The 19,463-nt window shown below is 37.1% G+C and overlaps 1 protein-coding gene across 2 annotated transcripts in view; it reads right to left on the reverse strand.

The window, feature by feature from the left end:
• Positions 1-19,463, reverse strand: part of ARHGAP12 (Rho GTPase activating protein 12) — a 172,480-nt gene that overhangs the window by 141,693 nt on the left and 11,324 nt on the right. For both annotated transcript variants that reach the window (XM_054716610.1, XM_054716608.1), the window contains exon 2: positions 9,946-9,983. The gene's annotated coding sequence lies outside the window, so the exon portion shown is untranslated. The remainder of the gene's footprint in view (positions 1-9,945; positions 9,984-19,463) is intronic.

The raw sequence follows: 19,463 nt of genomic DNA on the forward strand, positions 1-19,463 counted from the left end.
GGAGCACATTTAAATGCTGATGAAAAAACTTGGTAAATAATGAGTCTACAGCCACATGAGCACAATGCGATATAACTTTTAGCAAAAGGTTTGTGGAAGAAAGGGAAAAGCAAATACACTTTTGATAGGAGAGACAACACTTGCATTATACTGGGGATAAAATGAATTGCTGATATAGGTATACTTACATATTTGATGTTGAAAATAATAATAGAAATAATAGCCCTAGCAGGTTTGGCTCAGTGGACAGAGCATCGGCCTGTGCACTGAAAGGTCCAAGGTTCAATTCCGGTCAAGGACATTTGTTTCTCTCACACTAATATTTCTCTCTGTCTTTCCCTCTCTTTTCCACTCTCTAAAAATCAATGGAAAGAAAAAAAAAATTATCCTTGGAAATTGAAGCAGTCGTCAAAAACCTTCCAGTAAACCAGAGCCCGAAGCCAAACGGCTTCACAGGGGAATTTTACCAAACATTCAAAGAACTAAAACCTATCCTTCTCAGACTACTGCAAAAAAGTAAAGAGGAAGGAACACTTCCAAGCTCATTCTATGAAGCTAGCATTACCCTAATACGAAAACCAGACAAAGACAATACAAAGAAAGAGAATTACAGGCCAATATCCCTCATGAACAAAGATGCTAAAATCCTCAACAAAATTCTAGCAAATCTGATCCAGCATTACATCAGAAAGATAATACACCATGACCAAGTAAGATTTATCCCGGGGATGCAAGGATGGTACAATATCCGCAAATCAATAAACATGATATATCACATAAACAAAATGAGAGATAAAAATCACAGTCATATCAATTGATGCAGAAAAAGCATTTGACAAAAACCAACACCCTTTCTTTTTGTTTTTTTTAATATATTTTATTGATTTTTTACAGAGAGAAAGAGAGAGGGATAGAGAGTTAGAAACATCGATGAGAGAGAAACATTGATCAGCTGCCTCTTGCACACCCCCTACTGGGGATGTGCCCGCAACCAAGGTACATGCCCTTGACCGGAATCGAACCTGGGACCCTTCAGTCCGCAGGCCAACGCTCTATCCACTGAGCCAAACACCCTTTCTTGATAAAAACCCTCAGCAAAGTGGGAATAGAGGGATCATACCTCAACATAATAAAAGCCTTATATGACAAACCTATAGCTAACATCATATTCAATGGCAAAAACTAAAACCATTTCACCTAAGAACGGGAACAAGACAGGGATGTCCACTTTCACCACTCCTGTTTGACATAATCCTGGAAGTGCTAGCCACAGCAATTAGAGAAGAAGAAATAAAAGGTATCCAAATTGGAAAAGAAGAAGTAAAACTATCATTATTCACAAATGGCATGACACTGTACATAGAAAACCCTAAAGACTCCATCAAAAAATTATTAGACTTAATAAATGAATTCGGCAATGTAGCAGGATACAAAATTAACACCCAGAAATATATGGCCTTTTTACCAGTATACACCAACTAGAAGCCCGATGCACAAAATTCATGCAAGGGGCTCGGCCCTTGAGGCTCCAGCTGCCTCACGGCCTCAGCTGTCTCCGAGCCCCACGGCCCCACCCCCCACCCATTGGACATTCCACAAAGTTGTTCTGTCACCTGGTCTAATTAGCATATTAGCTTTTTATTATATAGGACAGTGAATTACACAAAGAGAGTCTAAAAAAGCAATCCCATTTACCATAGCACAAAAAAAATTAAGATACCTAGGAAAAAACTTAACTAAGGAGGTAAAAGACCTGTACTCGGAAAACTACAGGACACTGAAAAAAGAGGAAGACATAAACAGATGGAAGAACATACTGTGTTCATGGATTAGTAGAATCAACATCATTAAAATGTCCATACTACCCAAAGCATTCTACAGATTCAATGCACTCCCCACTGAAATACCAATAGCATATTTCACAGACCTAGAACAAACTCTCCAAAAATTCATCTGGAAAAAAGACCCTGAATAGCTGCAGCAATCCTGAGAAAGAAGAACAAAGTAGGAGGGATCTCAATACCAGATATCAAGCTATATTACAAAGCCACTGTTCTCAAAACTGCCTGGTACTGGCACAAGAACAGTACTAGTAGACCAATGGGATAGGATAGAGAACCCAGAAATCAACCCAAACCACTATGCTCAATTAATATTTCACAAAGGAAACAAGAGCATACAATCGAGTCAAGACAGTCTCTTCAATAAATTGTGTTTGGAAAATTGGACAGATAGATGCAAAAAAAATGAAACTAGACCACCAATTTACACCACACACAAAAATAAACTCAAAATGGATAAAGGACTTAAATGTAAGATGGGAAACCATAAAAATCTTAAGAGGAATTCACAGGCAGCAAAATCTCAGACATATGCCAAAGCAATATCTTCACTAATACAGCTCGTAGGGCAATGGAAACTAAGAAAAAAATAAACAAATGGGACTACATCAAAATAAAAAGCTTCTGCACAGCAAAAGAAACCATCAACAAAACAATAAGAAAGCCCACTGTATGGGAGAACATATTTGCCAATGTTATCACCGATAAGGGTTTAATCTCCAACATTTACAGGGAACTCATACAACTTAACAAAAAGAAGGTAAACAACCCAATCAAAAAATGGGCAACGGACCTAAATAGATACTTTTCAAAAGAGGACATAAGGAAGGCCAAGAGACATATGAAAACATGCTCAAAGTCACTAATCATCCAAGAGATGCAAATCACAATGACAATGCGGTACCATCTCACACCTGTCAGAATAGCTATCATCAACAAATCAACAAATGGCAAATGCTGGCGAGGATGCAGAGAAAAAAGGAACTCTCATGCACTGCTGATGAGAATGCAGACTGGTGCAGCCACTGTGGAGAACAGTATGGAATTTCCTCAAAAAACTAAAAGTGGAACTCCCATTTGACCCAGTGACCCCACTTCTAGGAATATATCCCAAGAAACTAGAAACACCAATCAGAAAGGATATATGCACCCCTATGTTCATAGCAGCATTATTAACAATAGCTAAGATTTGGAAACAGCCTAAGTGCCCATCGGCAGATGAGTGGATTAAAAAACTGTGGTACATCTACACAATGGAATACTACGCTGCAGTAAAAAAGAAGGAGTTCTTACCATTTGCAACAGCATGGATGGACCTGGAGAGCATTATGCTAAGTGAAATAAGGCAGTCAGAGAAAGATAAATATCACATGATCTCACCCATTTGTGGAATATGATGAAAAACATAAACTGATGAATAAAAACAGATCCAGAGACAGTGAAGCATCGATAAGACCATCAAACCTCAGACGGAAGGCAGGGGAGAGTGGGGGTAAGGGGGAGAGATCAACCAAAGGACTTGTATGTATGCATATAAACCTAACCAATGGACACAGACACCAGGGGGGTGAGGGCACAAGCAGGGGGGTGTGGCAGGGGGAAGAGTTAGAGGGACAATGGAGGGATAAGGACACATATGTAATACCTTAATCAATAAAGAATTAAAAAATGTGGGGGAAAATAAATAAAATAACAATTTTTTCAAATCCTCGGGTGAGGATAAATAAGGAACAATAATAATGACGGCTATAATTTACTGAATACTTACTGTGATAGCCAGCCCCCAAGGTGGTCCCAATGATCTCAGATCCTAATGTGTACACCCAGTGTAGTCTCTTCCCACAGAGAATAGGGCTGAATTGCATACTAGTAAGATATGACAGTGTGTAACTTCCAAAATTCAGGCAAAAAAGATAATGCAACTTCTATCTTGTTCTACCTTGCATTGCTCCTTCTGGGGGAAAGCTAGTCACAACATTCAAACATATGTGAAGAGGCTGAACTAGCACCATGTGAGTGAGCCATCTTTAAAAGTACCCTCCACATTGTCCTGACCGGTTTGGCTCAGTGGATAGAGCGTCCGCCTGCAGACTTAGGGTTCCAGGTTCGATTCCGGTCAAGGGCATGTACCTTGCTTGGGGGCACATCCCCAGTAGGGGATGTGCAGGAGGCAGCTGATCGATGTTTCTCTCTCATCAATGTTTCTAATTCTCTATCCCTCTCTCTTCTCTCTGTAAAAAAATAAATAAAATATATTTTCTAAAAATAAATAAATAAAAGTACCACCCCCCTCCCCCAATGCTTATTGTGCTAAGCCACTAAATTTAGAAGTACAATCAAACCTCATTTCTCGAATATAATTCGTTTCTGGACTCAACAACCCTTTCATGCTGATACCTGTATGATCAGTCATGCATCTCTCAGGCAACAAAGGAGAGAATTCAGAGAGATTGCTCGAGTATGAGTCAGTCTACCACTGTTCACTCCAGATATTGTGCTGTGAATATTTTCATGGGTTTTTGTTGCTATTTGTTATTTTAAAATGTTCATGTTTTACTGTACATTTAATTTCCTTTTTGTTAAATTTTCATTTACAATTCATGTCCTTTTTGTTTTTAAAATGTTTATTTATAGATTAAACAGTACATTAAACATATATACTGTTTATAGAAAAGGTTAAAACAGGAAATCATTTGGGGGTCTGGAATGGATTAATTCAATTTACATTATTTCTAATGGGGAAAATGCTTTGGTTTTCAAACAGCCTTTTGGAACTAATTAAATTCAACAACTGAGATTCCAGCAATAGGTACCTAACGTACATATGTGCCACCACCCAGGCATAGTTCTAAGCATATTAGATACAGTAACCCACTTAATCCTCAACAAGCCCATGATCTGCAATTTAAGATGAGAAAACTGAAACATGGATAAGTTAACTAATTTGCCCCAATCATCACACAGCGCGTGATAGAATGGAATTATGGAAACCATAAAGGGAACCTTTATAGAGTCTGATTCAAATCAAAAGCCAGTGCGATTAACAGCTGTTAAAAGTGCTATTAAGGGCTATTAACATCCTCTCCGAAGTTGAAGCAGTTTCTATCCCATGGCTTTTATTTTTGCTGTGAAATAGAAGGAAAGGTTACCTGATAAAAGACAGCAGGGAAAAGCAGGTGAATCAAAGAACTAAAGATAATATAAAAGGTTTGAACAGTTGCCATGAAGAGAAAGGGACTGGCTAGAGAAATCTAATAGAATTTCCAAACAGGAGAGGTAAAGAGCCATGAAATTGTATGCCATGATTTTAAAATGACCATAATGAGGAGAATACAGGCTGGCCAGTGTACCTAAATAAAAAAGGAAATTTGAAGTGTGAAACAGTGGTGATGATGAGATAGAAGAGAACAAGGACATCTTTCTCAAATCCAACTAGCTCAAAAATGAGCCATTTATACAAACAATTCCTAGAAACACTACATATTCTATGTGAAAATCTATATATGTAACAGCCTAATATGCAAAGTGTCCCCTTGGGAGTTCGACTGACCGGAAGTTCAATCGCTCGCTATGGTGTGCGCTGACCACCAGGGGGCAGTGCGGAAGGAAGAAAGGAAGGCCCCAGCCGGCAGCTGGCAGCTGCTAGGGACCCTACTAATGCACGAATTTCATGCACTGGGCCTCTAGTATCACATAAAGACTAAAGAAAAGAAAGCTTACTATTATGAATGATGGTAAACTGACAGTACTACTTTCTGTGTCTTTTTTAAAATATATTTTTATTGATTTCAGAGAGGAAGGGAGAGGGAGAAGGAAATAGAAACATCAATGATGAGAGATAATCATTGATCAGCTGCCTCCTGCACATCCCCTACTGGGGTTTGAGCCCACCACCCAGGCACGTGCCCTGACCAGAAATCGAACCATGACTCCTTGGTTCATAGGCTGACACTCAACCACTGAGAACACACCAGCTGAGCTTATGTAAATGTCTTGATCTCAAACATCTGAAGTTTTTTTAGAAAATGTTACCTTTTCCCTAATTCCTTTTAAAATATCACACACAAAAATTAAAACCTAGAAAAAGAACATACTAGTTCCATTATAATCAGATCACACCTAAATGCAGCCATACAATTATTTACTAACTAAACCTGATGAATAAATCTTACAACAGAGCTTTAGGCAAAAAATGTATCACATTTTTCTTTTTTATTTATTTATTTAAGAGAGAGAGGAAGGCAGAGGGGGAGAGAGGCAGAAAGGGGGGAAGGGAGAGAGATGAAGGGAGAGAGGGAGAGAGAAACATCTATTTGTTATTCCACTTACTTATGCACTCATTGGTTGATTCTTGTATGTGCCCTGACCAGGGATCAAACCTGCAACCTTGGCATTTTCAAGTGCACTAAACAATAGACTTTTCCAAATATAGGGTGTCCCCCAAAAAATGTATACACACTTTAACAGCTGCTAACTAACTTAATTTTGAAAATGAGTTTTATGTTAATAAGCACTGACTTTACAATCATTCAAAGTATGTGTACATTTTGGGGGGACACCCTATACATTTAAGTTTCAATTTTAGGCATGTGCTTTTAAAATTACTTCACTATACCTGACTAATAAACTGGCATAAACTAATCTCAAAATAAAGTTAGGTAAGGAAAAATTTTAGAAACCAAACAACAGACACATAAAATTTTTTCCAAGCAATGCAAATAAGCATGGATACATAGACACTTAAGACACAAAAGTGCATGAATGGAGGTAAAGGTTTGTGAGCTTTATGTTTTTCTTAATACTCCAGGTTAATAAATAAGTTTTGAAGAACAAGAGTTAGTGGTTAATATTCCAGTGACTTCTTTCCCCATATATCCATTATTACCTGGAGACTTATCAGAAGCTAGTCAAAATGAGTACTGCTAGAAAACAAACTTTTTCTAATAAAAGAAATATCATCACTGGGTAAATTAAGATCTATCTCATGCATAATCAATAGAGAGAAAAATTTTTCCACACATAAAGTACTTCTAGTCCTGTAAACATCCAAGAATTATGGAAACCATAAAGTGAACTCTACAAATTATTTACCATATTCTCCATCTCTTTAATTCAGGATGGAACCCATGTATTTTATAAACATAAAGTAAAACAAATGATTCTTAATTCTTACAAAGATTTTTTAATTAAATTAAAATCTGTAATTCATATTTTTATTAAGGTACACGTGTTTCATCGTTCTTTTAATCTTACCCTTATCTGTTCCGTGGAGCTGCTGCTAAGTTCATCACCAGACTCAGAATCCTGATGGGCCCTTTCTGAGACTTCTGCTGAATCGCAAGACTGTTCCTGGGAGAAGCTGGTTTTCTCTACGTCCAAGAACTCTGGACCGGGAAAGTGACCAAATAAGCGCGTCCTATTCTGGCTGGAAACTTTAGGTGAATGTGAATCACTGCTAAACTTTCCATTATTGTGGGTGAGGTCCAGGCTTAGGTTGACAGTTTGACTTGGATCATAACTGGGTCCAAAATTCTGATTGGCATCACGAATAAGACCTGTTCCTTGAATAGGCAATGATGGCTTTCCAAAACTTGAAAGCTCAGGCAATTTGTTCACATTTTCTGTTGATCTCTGAAGATGGAGACTCTGGATCACTTTCATAGAATTATTTGGCAGTCCAACTGCCTGATTAACAGGCGGCATCAGAGCTTTGCGGGTGACTTCCTTAACATATTGGGCTGGCACATAAAATGCTTTAGAATTCTCATCTGGTTTGACTTGCCACCAGTCATCATTGGTCTTTTTCACCAATATGTATCGCTCCCCTTGTCTTATCACAATCTTTCTGTCCTTTGCTTCATATTCATAATCATATTCCACTTCGATATACACTTGTCCTGAAACAATCTTGCCACTTCTGTCAGCCATTTTTATTCAATATTCACCTCTCAAAAAGCATGGTATGCCACATTATAGCCTTATGTCTTGTTGGATTAATATAGCTATTGTTATTTAAACAGAAGAACAGAATGAAGAAACAAGTTAATAGAGTCTGGATTTTTTATATTTACTCAAAAGCATCACATAATACAAGCCATTTATTACCTTCAAATCTCAAACTCAGAAAGTAAATATGAATCCAATGTTTTCTATTGTCCTACATTAGAAAACTCTCATAATACTGTAATGTACATTTTTCAGTCATTTATGACCAATACCAAACCAATGATTGGAATAGCAAATACACTACTAACCAGTCAGACACAAGACTATCAAAACTAAGAGGTAAGAAAAACTTTCCTTCTTTTCATGACTACCTCAAACCTCCTTCACTGTCTTAGAAAGGCTCAGTAATAATAGGCCCTTCCCATAGGCCAAGCACTGATCTAGGTTCACTGTATGCCTTAGCTAAGATCATCTTTGAAGTTGGAGTTGAATTTCAATGAAATTGTACTCTTCATTTTTAAAATGATTAAGAACATTAATGAGCTTTAAAAAACACTATCCAGCCCAGACAGTGTTGCCCAGTGATTGAGTATCAACCTATGATCCAGGAAGTCAATTCGATTCCCCGTCAGGGTACATGCCCAGATTGCGGGTTCAATCCCCAGTGGAGGGCATACAGGAGGCAGCCAATCAGTGGTTCTCATCATTTATGTTTCTATCTCCCTCTCCATTCCTCTCTGAAATCAATGAAAATATATTTTTTTAAAAGTTATCCAATTATACTCTTCATTTCCTAATATAAAAAATACAACATTGTTATTGTTAGACAAAATACACTGAAAAAGAAACTGCTAATTTACTTTGTTTTCCTTTTATGTCTACCTCAGGAGGGCCATGATTCTTATTAGGTTGAATCCCACAAATGCCAACAAATAATCAGTCTTTGTATTAGTAAATGTTAAAAATCTACCACCACCACCCCAAACCCATTCAAAGTCTATTAAAAATAGCCCTAAATTGACTTAAGAAATCTAGTTTTTACTTTGTTTTTTCAATCCTCACCTGAAGATATGTTTATTGGTTTGAGAGAGAGAGAGAGAAACATCAGTGTGAGAGAGAAACATTGATCAGTTGCCTCCCTTACGCAAGCCAACAGGGGATTGAACCTGCAACCTAGGTATGTGCCCTGATCAGGAATGGAACCTGCAACCTTTTGGTGTATGGGACGATGCTCCAACCAGCCAGTGCTCTAGTTTTCACTTTAATTTCTACATGAATTCCAAAATATTTTGTACCTCATAGAACACAGCTTTCAAACTTCAAAATGATCATAGCATTTCAATATTGCTGCAACTCAAGTCAAGCCACAACCACAGTGGGATGAAGTATCTCCTCCACCCCCCCCCCCCAAAAAAAAAGAAAAAGGTATGTTGAAGTCCTAAAGCCAGGACCTGCAAAAACCTTATTTGGAAATAGGGTCTACCCAGATATAATCCACTTAAGATAAAGTTATACATGATTAGGGCGAGCCCCAAAATCCAATGACTGGTGTCTTCATAAGGAGAGGGAGATTTGAAAACCAGGAGAAGAGACACAGAGGAAAAAAGCCCATATGAACACAAAGACAGAAACTGTAGTGATTTAGGTATAAGCCAAAACGCCAAGGATGCTGGGAAGAGGCAGGAAAGGACCCTCCCCTAGAGCCTTCAGAGGGAGAGCAGACTTATTGATGCCTTTATTTTGGACAGCTAGCTTCCAGAACTGTGAGAGAATAAATTTTTGTTGTTTTAAGCCAATCACTTTGTGCACTCTATTACAGCAGCCCTGGGAAACTAATATATTCAACCCAAAGCTCACACATCAAACCTTAGCAATTCTGAGTATTAAGTGTACCAAAAATATTTACCCAAGGTCCCATGACAACCTGCTAATTTTCCTCAGCACCCAAGTACTGGGCATGATATTACTGTATGCTATATGTGCAGTAACTAACAAGCATTCCCCTGAGGATCATTATTCTCTGTAACAGATAACCCCATTAGCCCAGTTGATAAATAAGTCAGTGATGCAGTAACTAAAATGTACTTTCTAGACAAACTACTTGAATAACAAATTTAATACAGTAATGTTGTTTCAAAAAAATAAAAATAAAACTTACCTTAGAAGGAGACAGAAATATCCAGTATTAATTTAAACCTATAAAAAAAAATAAAGTTCATTAACTTTAGCCAAAATTGCTTAAAGAAAGCTGTAAGTACAATGTTGCTTACATTTTAGAAGCATAACTTTCTGGCTACAAGGAACACAGTACAATTTTATATGCCACCACTGTGTCAGCAACATCCTCCAAACACAGGTACACTTTACCACTGCCTCTCCTACTTCATTTCCACATGGTCTCAACTTCATTTCTGCCCCTTATTTTTATTCTGACAGAATACCTTTTTAAACTTCTAATAACATGAGAAACAACTTTTGTAAAATTGTTAAAATGACAACTATTTTTCAAGTTTATGTATTGAATGGGTAAAGAGAATGAAAACAAATATTGAAAGTTGTTGGGAGCCCTAACATTTCCCCACAGATTACTTACTAATTATAAATGGGGAAATACACCAAGTGGTCAAACTTAGCAACACCAACAGTGGGACAGACAACCCGATAAAATATATGCCCCCTAATGTGATGCAATGAGATGTTACAATGTCACCTAAATTGCACTCTTGCCAAAAAAAGGTTTAACCTTAAGCTAATCATTAGGATACAAACAAATCCAGATGAGACATTCTATTAGACAACAGACCTGAATTCTTTTTAAAAATTCAATCTCATAAAAAAATGAAAAAGAGCCCTGACCGGTTTGGCTCAGTGGATAAAGCGTTGGCCTGTGGACTAGAGTCCCAGGTTCGAATCCGGTCAAGGGCATGTACCTCAGTTGCGGGCACATCCCCAGTAGGGAGTGTGCAGGAGGCAGCTGATCGATGTTTCTCTCTCATCGATGTCTCTAACTCTCTATCCCTCTCCCTTCCTCTGTAAAAAAATCAGTAAAAAAAATTTTTTAATGAAAAAGGGAGGGAGATTCTTCAAGATTAAGAGTGACTACAGACACACAATAGCCAAATCCACTTGATGTTCTAATACCTAAAACTTAACCATACCCAAAATCCGCTTCCTATCTCTACCCCACCCCAGGCCTAGCAAATCCACATGGTATAAGCCCTCACAGTAAATAGGAATTCTAACCTTCCAAAAGTCCCAACCTTTATTTTCATTCATTACCGGGACATTAGTCACTATGTGCTTTAATCTTTTTACCTACATAACTTTTTCGCTACAACTTTTCAAAATTCCACACTGAGATATTTATCCTCAGGTGTTTGTTTGTTTTTTCTTTTTCTTTCCAGGAAGTAATAAAATAACTTAAGTTTATACCTTTAAAGATAGTGAAACAAGTAAGGGTATATGCAGAAAATTATTGTAGCTCAGGTATACTATAATTGGTCAAACATTTATTCGTAGGAATGGAGAAAAAAGTATGAAGAATAACAAGTAAACTGTATGATTTCATGCTAGTCAGAGAGGGGCTGTGGGGTGGGAAGCAATACTGGGTTAAAGGCCAGTCTATGTTCCACCTCTTTTACTGCCAGGTTTTATATCTACACCTTCCCAGTAACTAGAAGATAAGTATGAAGGAAGTGTTAGGAAGAAAGATAAAGAAGTCAATTTAACCACATTCAACATGAGACATCCAATCTATAGTTTTAGTTAAAGGCAATGAGAATTTTGAGGACAAGGAAGACAAAGAAGTAGTCAAAATACTATGCAAAAAAAGATAGTTAGATATCAAGGCAGATGGCATGAGCAAAAGTGGGCACAATGTAATAAGAGAACAGGAGCTGAGATAGATTTCTAGGTAATACTGGGATGGAAGATGGGGAATGAAACTGGGAAGCCCCTAAAAGAGACTAATCTATAAAAGCATAATTAGACCAGACGTCATTCCAGACGACCTTCCGGACGAAGCCAGGGCTGCAAGAGAAGCCCAAGTCCCAGGTGCCTGCCAGCAGCCAGAGGGAAGCCTGGGTCTCAGGTACCAGAGGGAAGCTGGTGGCGACAGCCGGGGGAAGGAAGGCCTACTCTTGCACAAATTTCGTGCATTGGGCCTCTAGTAAAATTACAAACTTCTAGAAAATCACATAGCAGAAATTGTGTATTACAATCCAAGGTCTAGGAAAAGTTATATAAAATAAAAATAAAAGCCTTATTATATACTATGGAGTCAAAGAAAATTAAAATAATTATGGGGTAGCTCTAAAAACTTAGATCTCAGTGAAAATTACCTGCAAATGTGTGAATAACTTATGTACTTTTAAAAACATAAGCTGTATTATTAAAACATTTAGTTTTGGCTTGTTTCTTCATCCATTCCCCAAACTTGTGGATTCTTCTCTTTAAATTAGGTTGAGCACTGTTTATCCTGTTATCCTCAAGTATTTTTGGTTAGAATCTTACTCAACTACAGCACCCACTGAGCAAAACACTCCTCTAATTAAAATATATTCTGTACTCATCATCACACTCCTGCATCCATATTCATCTCACACACACACACACACAGACACACTTACAACTAAGTACCTAGCCAGTACAAGTAACGTTTTTGCATAGCTACTGCCCAGTACCAACCGCTTTTCTTTGCAGTTTCAAAAATACATATGTAGGCTTTGCACACCTCTCTTCCTCCTTTTTCAACAAGAACAGACATACAAACATACAACTGCTTATATCTTTTACTTCTCTTCCTCCAAGTCAGATTCAGAACTTTCTATTGTGATATTTTAAAATCTACTAGTCTCCTCCTTTCTGTCTGCCAATTTTTCTCATTTTCCTCCACAAATTACACAGCTCAGCAAAGATTATCTTCCTCCTCCAGGACATCCACTTAGTCAACTATATCTCTCAGTATGGTATCCTTACTAATTATATCAAAAAAGTAAACAACATCTTAAGAAAAACATAGTAAATGTACCCATAATTAATAAGTTTACAATTTAAGTCCCATATATAGGTATAGCCTATTTAGCAATTCTAATACTATGAACAATAAAATGTTAACACAGCCTCACATGTAAACGTTAACCAACTTAAAAATACCACAATTTAAACACTGATTCTTGATACTAAGTCCTCCAAGCAGTTTTAGAAGTACTTGTTTAAAATGAAAAATCCCTGAACAGGCCTCTGATAAAGAAATCAATTAAGCTTAATGAGCAAAACAAAAATGTTAAGAACAATTCCAGTGAAAGAAATTACTCCACCAAATAATTCTGTAAATTGTACAGTTAACAAGACATGATAGGCCAGCCATTCTAGGGCCCTTAAGAGTCTTTTTCTTAATGCATGATCCCTGTTTTCTAAGAATAAAAAGATACATAAGGCATTTCTTTAGGCCTAAAGAAATAAAGGAAAATAAAATAATTAATATTAGAAACTATTCTGGCCATAAAGAAATAGCAAAAATGGAATAGCAGAAAGGATACAGGACATGATCGGGTAACTGGAAAGCAGCAGAGAACACAGTCAAGTGTAAACCAGTAAAGGGAACTCAAAACCAAGATTTAAATCTGAAACAAAAAAGAGAAAACAACCAAAAAAAGTGTTTGGGGAAGCAAGCATATTTTAATAAAAATGACATGTGCAATAGGTATTTTAGGAATATTTGTGCCATGAAGTCTTTCTTAGTCAGAAATGAGTGAGCATGACTTTTTCTTGGATACAAGAATGGAGAAAATATTCCAATTTAAAAAGGAAAAAATATGACCTTAGAGTCAGCAATGAATTTTTAAATATACCCACCAAATGCATGATCCATGAAGAAAATATTACGTAGAAATTTATTGAAATTTAAAACTTCTGATCTGTGAAAGACACTAAGAGAATGAAAACCAACCACAGAAAGAGAAAATATTTGCAAAAGACCTCTGATGGAGGACTTGTAACCAAAATATGCAAAGAACTCTTAAAACTCAACAAAAAATGAACCAAAATTTTTACATGGAAAAAAGGATCTGAGAAAACACATCATGAAAGAAAACATGGCAAGTAAGCACGTGAAAAAATATCAACATCATGTCATTAAGAATTTGCAAATTAAAACAAGATACCATTACATACCCATTAGAATGGCCAAAATAAAATTTTAAAAAACTGAAAACACCAAATGCTGGTGAGGATATAGAGCAACAGGAACTTTTATTCATTGCTGGTAGAAATGCAAAATGGTACAGCCGCTGTGGAAGACAGTTTAGCAGTTTCTTACAAAGCTAAATATGGTCTTACCATACATACCATCACACTCCTGGGTATTTAACCAAATGAATTGAAAACTTATTTCCATGAAAAGTTCTACAGCAAATGTTTATAGCAACTTCTAAAAACTAAAAGCAACCAAGATGTCCTACAATAGGAGAAAGGATAAACTGTAATGGAATATTATTCAGTGATAAAAAGAAATGCGCTATCAAGTCAAGAACAGACACAAATAAAGCTTAGATATATTTTGCTAAGTAAAAGAAGTCAGTTTGAAAGAGCCAAATTTGGAATTTTAATTACCGTTTTTTCCAGAGTATAAGACGACTGGGCGTATAAGATTTTCCTGGGTTAAAAAGTCATTTATACGCCGGAAAATACTGTACCTTTTCTGAAACAATCCCCATCCTCTGTTCCATCGTTCCTGTTACAATTACCGTATTTTCCGGCTTATAAGACTACTTTTTAACCCAGGAAAATCTTATACGCCCAGTCGTCTTATACGCCGGAAAATACAGTATATAGCATTCTGCAAAAGTCAAAACTATAGAGACAGTGATTATTGGAAGTGGGAGGAGAAGAGGGAGTCTTTCATACCCAATTAATCATTACAACACAAAGTCTGAACTTCAATGTATACAAAATTTTTAAAAACCGTTACGAGGTCAGGGGAATCCCAGGATGGAATGCAGACATGCTAGTCGAGCAGTATTACAAATATATAGATTGATCTCCCTGAAGGGGAGGAGGAAGGGAAAGATGCTGACCTAACTAATATTGGAAATAAGTGGGGTGTATAAGAATATAGGCAAAGGGACTGCTCTTAAGTACTGTGTTGCAGTAAATAAAAATGTGTCCCAAACAAGTGTGAATTAAAAATTCTGACACTGCTATACATATATACTGGAGCTGAATAATGAAGTAAATGGAATGTGTGTAGCAGGAACCAGATTTCTCAATGCTGGAGTGAAAATTTATAGACAAGCAAGGAGAGAAAGGCTAGAGTAATCCATGTGTTATTGGATTAGACTTGGAGACATCAGTATGAAATCAATGAACCCATTTTCAGTTTACCACAGATACAGGTGATTACCTTATAAAAATTACAGAAACTTGTCTATGAGATAGTTCAATAAGCCAAGACATGTGGAATAGGAAAACTGAGACAGAGAGCTGAACTAACTGGCAGAGCAATTTACAGCATATAGAGAAGGTCATCTCCCTAGAAATAACATCTAGGCCTCAATTGTATTTCAGCCACAAACCCAGAAAAACAGCAAAACTAGATGAGCGATACCAGGACCAGCTGCAATGACTAAGGACCCCTTGCCCTAACAGTGACCAATTGGTGGAGATCAGGGCCCTGGAGAATCACACTTAGAAAACTAATGAATATTCTGCTGAAACCCTCCCTTGAGAACACCCCTAAGATTCCCTCCCACCTGCAAGAAAGAGATGAAAGCCTCAAGACAAAGGACTCAGTACTCACTCTCTTGGGGAAGCAGCCCATACCATTTCCTTTCCCCTCTTCCCCCACAGGCATCTTCTAAACGCTAAGGGACCCCAAGAGACTTACAACCAGGAGAGCAATGGGCAGCGGCAGGCCCACCCCTGAAGCTGTGCCCAAGGCCCCCTTTTCTCTGACTTCCCAGAGAGCTAAGGCCGCCCAATCTCGGCTCTCCTATTGCTTCTTCTAGGCTAAGCCCCTTCTTGTTTTACTGTCACCAGCTTTAATAAACATTCCCTCATAGTCACCTGGACTCATGTTGTGAAATTTTTCCTGCACGAAGTCAAGAACCCACATACGACCAGCCGGCCCTAGGCAGACCCACCAAGGGCTAGGTCCTCTTTCCGGCAACATCCATATACTTCTTAGTACACACTGTTCCTTGCTGTCTGTAAAAATGACAGCCTAGAGGCAACAAGCACACATAGCACCCAGATTTGGTTTCTAATACCATTCTCCACATAAAGGAACCAAGGCTCTTTGGTAAAATGGCTGATTCTAGTACTGGGGAAAGAAATATACAAGATGAGCCTGGAGCATCTTCTAGTGCCATATTGACCCTTCAAACTCCCCCATTTGGATTTTAAGTACTTGATTTAAATGCTTCTTATTAGACAACTGTCTTCTCAACTCTACCTCAAATTAAAAGTGATATGCACATTTGATATTCTGATTAATATATCTTACATAATGTCCCACGTTTAAATAATTTAAATAAACTCACATTTCTTTTGTGCTTTACTTATAAACACCACATTTTTGGAGAATTACAGTGCTTGTTTTTCTCACCTAAACACAAATTACAATTATTTAAGAGGTACTAGGGTTCTTCATTATCAATGGCTGTTAAATCTTCAAAATCATTGTAAAAATGAACTCTTAAACATGACCCAGTTAATATATAACAGAGCAGAAAGTGAAAATCCTATTGTATTCAAAAAAATTTTCGCAAACTCAGTACTTTAGTAAAGAGCCCTGATCAAGCTCCCTTTCAGACCAAAAAACAGTAAAGATGAATCAGGATTTTAATCCCTTAAGAGCCACTTGCACACACTAAGAGTTTTAATATGATGATGAAGGATATCAAGAAGATAGCATGAGGTAAAAAAAAAAAAAAACACCTCGAAATCAGTAAAAAGCCTAAGGAACAAAAATAATTCTTTTCTTGAGCAAAAAGGTTACTTAACTTCCTTTTCCTTAAGACTCTATTTCATCAAAAACTACTACCTATGGATAATAGCTTCACAATAACCTTTAAAACCACCCTTTTATGATGATCATTCTGCTTCTACACTTTTTTTTTTTTAGTTTTCTCTTTACCTCCTTCTAAATGCACTCCAATCAATGGATTTTTCCTTCCAAACCCTCAACACCTAAGTCCCATATTTCAATTTTTTAATAAGAACGTTCTAAAAATAATCAGTTTTTAAAAACAAAAAGAAATTAACTTTTTTACAGTTCATATAATTTTTTTCTTGCATCTCACCCATCCTCACCCCCTTGTGGTAACAACACCTGTTCATTGCTGGTGGGAATGTAAAACAGTACAACCACTGGGAAATCAGCATGGAATTTTTTTCAAAACATTAGAAATAAAATTACCATATGATACAGCAATTCTACTACTGGATATACATCCAAAAGAAATGAAAGCAGGGACTTGAACAGATATATGAACACCCATGTTCATAGCAATATTATTCACAATAATAAAAAAGATGGAAGCAAATCTAACACCCCCAAGTCCATAGGTGGATGGATAGCTTTAAAAAAAAAAAAAAGTGGTATATACAGACAATGAACTATTACAGGCATATATTATCACAATAAAGAGTCACTGGAAATACCATTTAAATCACCTTATCCTTGTCTACCCATAACCTACAAGTTACTAAAATCCTAACAAAGCTTTTACAGATGTCAATGTCAATACAGGGTGGGGTAAAAGTGGGTTTACAGTTGTGAGTACACAAAACACAGTTTATTCTTGTATTATTATTTTATTATTATTTTTCATATGAACAACTGTATTAAAAAGCAAATAAATATTCAAACTTTTGGGAAATAGTAAAGTAGCATGTATGTAGCAAACAAATAATGAACTACACTACCAATCCCTCCAAGCTTTCTGTCCTCTACTGGAAAAAAAGGAAACACTTGCCCGGCTGGCTTGGCTCAGTGGTTGAGCCTTGACCTATGAATCAGGAGGTCACAGTTCAATTCCCAGTCATGGCACATGCCAGGGTTGCAGGCTCGATCCCTGCGTGTGCAGGAGGGTACAGGAGGCAGCCGATCAATGATTCCCTCCAATCACTGTTTCTATCTCTCTCTCCTTCTCCCTCTCTCCCCTCCTCTCTGAAATCAATAAAACTATATTTAAAAAAAGAAAAACACTCCACAATTCTTAACTTTTATTCAAGTTTAAATTATTTTATAAAACATTAAAAACCCAATAATGCAAATTAAAACCAAAATAAGATATAACTACAACTACAATACATAGTTATTTTTTGAAAAAGACAATACAGCTTGGTCAACCTGTGCACCAGGGATTGCGGTTCGATTCCCAATAGGGGCCCACGCCCAAGTTGCAGCCTTCCCCAGTGTGGGGTGCGCAGGAGGCGGCCAATCTGTGCTGACAAGAATACCAACAACTGGAACACTCAAACAGTGCTAATGGGAATGCTAAGTGGTACAGCCATTTCTAATAAACATATATTTTCCTTAGACTATATTCTGGGCCATAAAACAAATTTCAATAAAATTAAAAGAACTGAAATCATACAAAGTGTTTTCTCTGACAATTAAATTATAAATTAATAAAAGATATCTTAAACCCCCAAATTTGTTGTTAGAATCTAAACAACACTTTCTGAGAACTTAGTGGTCAAAGCAGAAATCAAACAGGAAATTTGAACTGAATGAAAATGAAAACATGACATTTCAAAATTTGTGGGATGCAGCTAAAGTAGTACTTAGAACATTTTATAGCATTAAATGCCCATATTAGGAAAGAAGAAAGGTCTCAAATCAATGACATAAGCTTCTACTCTATGAAAATAAATAAAGAAGAGCAAAATAAACCCAAAGTAAGCAGAAGGGGCATGCTAAACATCAGAGTAGAAATCAATAAAAAACAGTAAAATGTTAGAGGAAATCAATGAAACCAGAAGCTGGGTCTTTGAGAACATCAGTAATACTAATAATCCTCTGGCCAAATTGATCAAGAACAAATGAGGAAAACACAAATTGCCAATATCAGGCATAAGACAAGAGACATACTAGAGATCCTAAAGACATCAAAAAAAGGATAAGATTATGAACTTATGCCAATAAATTCAACAACTTAGATAAATTGGACAAATTTCTTAAAAGACAAATTACCAAAGTTTGCTTAAGAAGAAAGAGATAATCAAAAGAGCCCTGTATCTATTAAAAATATTGACTGTCTTGCCCTAGACCAGTGATGGCGAACCTATGACACGCGTGTCAGCACTGACATTTGCTGCTCCTGAGGATGAAACATTTGCGAAATAATGTTTTTTCCTCAAAGTGACACACTACCCGAGTTATGCTCAGTTTTTTGGCGAAGTTTGACACACCAAGCTCAAAAGGTTGTCCCTCACTGCCCTACACAGTTTGGCTAAGTGCATACATAGCACGAGGACTGAAGAGTCTCAGATTCAATTCCAGTATCTCAGTTGCAGGCTCAATCCCCAGCCCGAGCCGGGCAGTGTGGAAGGCAACTAATCAATGTGTCTCTCTCACATTGATGTTTCTATTTCTGTCTCCCCGTGTTCCTTCCAATCTCTCTAAAAATCAATGGAAAAGTATCCTTGGATGAGGATTCACAAAAGAAA

Source organism: Eptesicus fuscus, chromosome 5, assembly GCF_027574615.1.
Source record: "Eptesicus fuscus isolate TK198812 chromosome 5, DD_ASM_mEF_20220401, whole genome shotgun sequence".
In the NCBI taxonomy this organism is placed as follows: domain Eukaryota; kingdom Metazoa; phylum Chordata; class Mammalia; order Chiroptera; family Vespertilionidae; genus Eptesicus; species Eptesicus fuscus.